Genomic DNA, 6,391 nt, shown 5'->3' with positions numbered 1-6,391 from the left:
ATGAGACCACATGTTTTCCTACATTTGTTGCAAACAGAGTTGCAGTTCTGATGTGGAACAGTGCAAACACATCAGCACAGACAAGAATCCAGCTGACTGTGCCTCGAGAGAGCAAAGAGTAGAAGAATTTATGAAGAACACTACATGGATGTCTGGGCCAGATTTTCTTCGCAGTCCGGTAGAGTTTTGGCCTAACATGCCATTGAATTATTCAGAAATCACTTCTGGACATCCTGAGATCAAGAGAGTCACAGTAAACAAGATAAAGGTGTAAGAAAATGTTGCTCCATTCAAGAGACTGATAAACTACCTCTCCTCATGGATAAAGTTGAAAAGAGCAGTGGTGTGGCTTCTGAAACTTAAAGCCTTACTTTGGAGTCTCTGTCAAAAACATAAAGAGCTATATATAGCCAGTGTGGACAATAGCCTAGACAATGATTGACAGCTGATACACAGTGAGATTGACAGTTTCAAGACAAGCTTTAAGCCTACACAAATTTCAGTGGAAGACCTGGATCAAGCAGAGCTTGACATAATCAGATTTTGTCAAAAGGAGAAATTCTCAAAAGTTTCAGCTCAACACAAGAGACAAAGTATGAAGCGCACTAGCCACTTATACAAACCCAACCCCATACTACAAGAGGGGATCTGTTGAGAGTTGGTGGAAGGCTGACTTGGGAAGCTATGCCAGAAATTGCTATGCAGCCTATTATCTTGTCTAGAGACTTTCACATTTCTGATTTAGTCATCCAACAGATACATGAAGAAACTGGGCATGGAGGGCGTCACATGCTCTCTGAATTGCGACTGAAGTTTTGGATCCCAAGCACCAACACAGCCATTAAAAAGATCATCGCAAAGTGTGTGACATGTCGCCGCTTACACGGGAAAGTTGGAAAACAACTGATGGTTGATCTTCCACAAGAGCGAGTGTTGCCAGATGATCCACCCTTTTACCGGGGTTGGTGTAGACTACTTCGACCCATTGGAAGTAAGATGTGGAAGAACCATCTTAAAAAGATATGGCATTATAGTCACTTGTTTAGCAATTCATGCAGTGCACACAGAGCTGGCCTCATCATTAGACACGAAACTCATTGATTATGGGAAACATCTTCAAAACAGTTCCAGACAAGTAGGGTCTCGTCTGCCGAGTCTAAGACTAATGTTTTGGACAGACCCATCACCAAGATTTGTCTGCTTGTGGAATCTGAAAGGGCAAGTGGTAAAGACTAAGCCCCAACAATGAGCCAACAATGAGCAATGAGATTCATATTATGTTTGTTAAGTTAAAAAAAAATGTGGCAACTGTTCTCAGGCAATACATTATTAGAACAATTAGGGGCCGGTAATGTAGCTGCCAAGCGTCTGCTTTATATTTTAATTTACGATCGAGTTCATGTCTGTTTTATAAATCATAGATTTACTACATAATTCATCTAGTCAGGATTAATAAATTTGAACATTTGTAAGGTCATGTCACTGTTTGGGATTAGAATCTAAAATGTGTCTACCACTTGAAGTATGTAAGTGCAATAGCAGCATGTGTGATTGGAAAGAGGAGGAGCATGGACAGAGAGGTTCGGAGTCTCACAGCTTTCTGACCATGTGCACAGCTAATTCTGGATAAATGCTCATTCTTTGGAACTTTTCATGCTTATTTAGGAGGGAGTTCATTGTTACTTCTTCAGTTTGTAATAAATAAACAATGTTCAAATAATAATTCAACTGGAAGCATTTCTTTTGGAAACCAGGAACACACATAAGCCATAGACTCTTTTTTTTTTTTAACTTGGACTATTGGAAATTACCCTACAGTCCTGATGCTAGACTCCCCACAGAAAGCCAAAAAAGTGATTTATAGATTTCAAGATCCTCCTTTTTGTCTGGGACGTGATTGAGATTAAAATTCAATGAACTGTGCATCCCTAGCACATGCAACAACAAAGACAACACATCATCGTGTTATTCAGTCATGGCAATTTATTGTGGGACATCACAAATTTAATAAAGATTAAAATGAAATCAATTATGCACCCCTAACACTAATGATAACAATAACACTAAAGTGATAACAATGAACTGTTTCAGGGACATTCTTCAGAAAGGTGGCTCTGCAGTAGATGCTGCCATTGCTGCACTGCTGTGCACCTCCATCATCAACCCACAGAGTTCGGGGATCGGAGGTGGGCTCACATTCACTGTGATGGACAGCTCCGGTAACAAGATATCCTTATTCTAACATAGCACTTCAGCCCTGCTGGGGAATACAGTAATAATATGTCATCTTTTCAAAGGTAAAGTGAAAATCATCACCTCCAGAGAGACTGTCCCCAAAAACGTGACCTCTGACCTCCTTAAGTTGTGTCCTAACACCACAGAGTGGACCGTGGAGTGGAAGCAAGGTGGGCTGTTTTTCTGCCATAATGCTAATATTTATAATATAATAGTCTAATCTGCTCTTGGACTCACCTTTATGCCACAGCTCATTTATTCGGTACAGGTGACTGCTAATGCACACTGTGAGTCATTCCTCATTCCTTAAGAAAGCAAAACTGGGATACTACAAAAAAAAAAAAAAAAAAAAAAAAGGTCTTTCTCCAAACAGGTCTTAACAGGTCTTTCTCCAAATCATGCACAAGATGTAACACAAAAGTTTTAAAGGTATAGTCAGTTGTCTGCAAGACAAAATCAAGATATGAAGGATCATACCTACTTTTTATCATATGAGATAGGGTTCTTGTCACCAAAGGAGTGAAGGAAAGAGACAGCATGCCTGGTATTTTATTAAAATGTCACCCTCCTCCTCCAACAGCGAACCAGCTATACAACAACAACCACTGGTTATAAGCTAACATTAAAGCAGGCTTGAGTTTCCTAAAAAAAAAATATCACATTTTCCTTCTGAAAATTCAATTACGTTGTAATTTTGTATCAGAATTTATGAAAGCTCTGGACGTCCTTAACAACTTACCTCAGTATCATTATTGCATGGAAGCGAGCTTCTCTCACACACACACACACACACACACACACACACACACACACACACACACACACACACACACACACACACACACTTAAAGTAAGACAAAACAACTGGACAAAAGAATAAAACACTAAGATACTAAAGACAGGACTCTCAGATGAGGCAGAGACAGACTGGACACAGAGGAAACATCATCAAACACAAAAGCACAAGAAAATAATTTACTCAGAAACAAAAATATATTTAAATACTGGGTCAAAAAAAACAAAACAAACAAAATAAAACCACACATACAAACATTTTTGTTTGCCAAAGGATTCTAGCTGCTCCACAGTCCTGGGTCCTTTTTGACATATCTTCCGTTTCATGCACCCAGTGTTTTTTCCTCGAACTGCAGGCAGGCCATTTTAAAACCCAGGTACTTCTACTGTATGCAGTATGCGGTTTAGCGTGGTCTTGCTGATGTCAACTCGATGGAAGCATAAGTTGCTCTAAGACCTGTGTACACCTTTCAGCACTGATGTTGCATTGCCAGATGTGCAAGCAGCCAATTCCATAGGTAATAATGTAATCCCATAACTTCAAAGTTTTTGAATTGAGTATTGATAATGTGGTGGTGTGAAGTCAGATAACCAGTAAAGGTAACAAAATGGTGTTGACAACGCCACCTGGGGAGGGAGTTACACCCCAGGAGAGATTACAGTAACTAGTGCAAATCTTGTACTAGTTACAGAAGCCCACAGGCTCGTTATTAACAAGCAGAGGTAAGGCAAGTCAAAAAAAAAAAAAAAAGTTTAGACAAAACTACTAAAAGCATAGAGCTGCAAAACCAGAGAACCTCTTAAGTAGCAGGGCTGACAACACAAAAACCATTAATCAAAACACTTTATTAACAAACATTAATTAAAAGGACAAGGTTCGCTGCAACAGTGCTACCCTGGTTGAAATAGCAGGTCAGTAAAATAATTAAACAAAATGGTGGAGACCGGCCATTGGGGAGGCAACCTACAGGGAGGAGTGCCCAAGGATGCCACCAGTTACTCACCAGTGTAGTCTCACTGCAGTCCTATTTCCTAGTGTGTATGTACACACACATGCATCAGGTGGGATTCCACCACACACGCCTAGCCCCCACAACAAGCTGCCGTGCCTCCACTAAAGCAAAAAACCCCAACAAAACCTATAAATCAAAACATATAAAATATCAAACAACTCAGTAAATGAGATATAAACAAAACAAGAGCAAATACGAGATAACAAGAAAAAACAAGATACAACTCCTTTTAAAAACATGTTTAAAAGATAACAAACAATCAAGAGTAAAATACCATAAAACAAGGAACAAGTGAATGCCAGTCTATATTACAGTAAAACAACAACAAGGCTACAACAAGACAGCAGCAGTGAGTAGGCCTGCAACAAAACAGGGGAAACAGTCATTCAGGGTCCACCCTACTATATGCCAAACTGTAGATAACCCATGATAATCCTACTTAACACCCTTTAGCAGTTATACAGAGTAAGCAATTTCTAGGGGAACTGAATCCAGTCTGCAATACTTAACAGCCTGTGATCACCTTGAAAGGGAATGAATGCAAGTTGCTAGAGCTCAAGAGTGGACCACAGCTGTTCCTTATAACCAACCTCTGATAAACAGCTAAGGGAGGGGTGAATGTTCATGCTGCGTTCACAGACACCATGTATGAACCCACGCGCGTAATTTCCAGAGGGGTTAGGGGGGTTATGACCCCCCAATAATCAGACCCCCCCCCCCAATAAAATTACGAATTATCTTGCATAAATACACTGTTGATTTTCTTTCCTCGTCTCAGGTATTACCAGCAAAATAGTTGCATGTTTAACCATCTGGGAATTTACCCACATTTATTTATTTATTTAGACGGAGCTCTCGACGCTCCCAATGTTCAGCACAAAGTTACGCCGATGTATGAACCAACATCCACCAAATCTAACCCACTACAATAATAAGCTGCACTTAACAATGTTAAAGCCCTTTCCTGTTTAGCCCAGAGGATGCAGGATACACATTTTTTTTTTAAACTAAAAAAAATTGTATTTGTCTGATGTCAGGGCAGTTTTCCACTTTGCCTCAGTCCTTTTTAAGTGAGCTTTGGCCCAGAGAAGACAGCAGCACTTCTGGATCATGTTCATGTATGGCTTTCTTTTTTTGCATGATAGAGCTTGAATTTGTGGATGGCACACTGAACCATGAAAAACTAAGTACATGCTTCTTTCTTTTTTTTTTGCTTTTTTTGGGGGGACTGTTAGCTCCTCTTTCTTTCCATATCCCTGCACTGCAGTTTTTTGTTTTTTTAAATATGTTTATTGAAATTTTTTGATATAAGAAAAAAAAAGAGACATAAAAAAAACAAAAAACAAAAAAACAACAGACAACACAACACAACAGCAAGGGCAAAAACACACAAATAAGGCAAAAGATTACACTGCAACGACAAAAATACTGCTTCAACACTGGCAATGAACAGAAATAAAATGCTAAGGTGGTAGGCTGAGTTATTAGTGATGGCTCAAACAGGACTGTTTTAATACATGATCTAAAAATGGCTGCCACACATCAAAGAAATTACTAAATTTGTCCGCTAATGTATACCTAATTCTCTTCATATGCAGTAGAGCAGTCAGTTCTGTCAGCCACATTTTGAATTGAGGTACAATATTCCAGAGAGTCAAGATAATTTTCTTAGCAATTACCATTCCGAACAAAACTGTAGTTTGTGCAGCAGAGCTGAGGTGTAGAAGGGACGAGGAAGATCCAAACAATGCAATTATTGGGTCCGGCTCTAATGTGCAATTATAGATATCAGAAAAACATTTAAAAATGTCCAACCAATAGTTATGCAATTTGGGAGAAGTCCAAAATAAATGAGTGAGAGAGCCTTCTCCAAGTTTACAACGATCACATATCGGAATAATAGAAGAAAAAATCCTGTGCAGTTTAGTTTTTGTTTAGTTTTGAACGAAGTCTGTGAAGCACTTTGAATTGAATTAACTGATGCCTTGCATTTATAGAGCAAGAATGGATCCTACACAGACTCCTCTCCCACACCTCATCTCCAATTTGCAAACCAAGCTCCTCCTCCCAAAAGTCAGATTTAAAATTTAAATACTCAGAAAAAGCTTTCACAAAACCAGAAACCAACTTTTTAGAATCCGGGGAACTCAGAAGGAGTGTAAAAATTGACCCCTCTTCCGAAAGAGATGGAAAATTAAGGATACTCTGACGAACATAATTTGTTATCTGTAAATAATGAAAAAAATGTGACGCAGGGAGAGAGAACTTGTTCTGCAACTGAATAAATGATGCAAACTGCCTGTCAATATATAAGTCTTTGAGAGTAATAATACCTTTCTGTGTCCAGA

At 39.1% G+C, this 6,391-nt stretch overlaps 1 long non-coding RNA gene across 2 annotated transcripts; it reads right to left on the bottom strand.

Moving 5' to 3' along the window:
- Positions 1 to 2,104: 2,104 nt before the first annotated feature.
- LOC120443135 lies at positions 2,105 to 4,622 on the bottom strand. 2 transcript variants are annotated; one of them, XR_005615171.1, is made up of 5 exons: positions 4,567 to 4,622; positions 4,035 to 4,169; positions 2,717 to 2,823; positions 2,473 to 2,563; positions 2,105 to 2,260 (listed from the first exon to the last, which is right to left on the bottom strand). It is a non-coding gene; the product is annotated as an uncharacterized LOC120443135 (long non-coding RNA). The 2 variants fall into 2 exon arrangements; XR_005615170.1 differs by having other exon boundaries at positions 2,105 to 2,257.
- Between the last annotated feature and the right edge of the window lie 1,769 nt (positions 4,623 to 6,391).

The sequence above is a fragment of the Oreochromis aureus genome, linkage group 12 (genome assembly GCF_013358895.1).
Source record: "Oreochromis aureus strain Israel breed Guangdong linkage group 12, ZZ_aureus, whole genome shotgun sequence".
In the NCBI taxonomy this organism is placed as follows: domain Eukaryota; kingdom Metazoa; phylum Chordata; class Actinopteri; order Cichliformes; family Cichlidae; genus Oreochromis; species Oreochromis aureus.
Note: the sequence above shows the minus strand (reverse complement) of the source record. Positions and strands in the feature narration are given on the sequence as shown.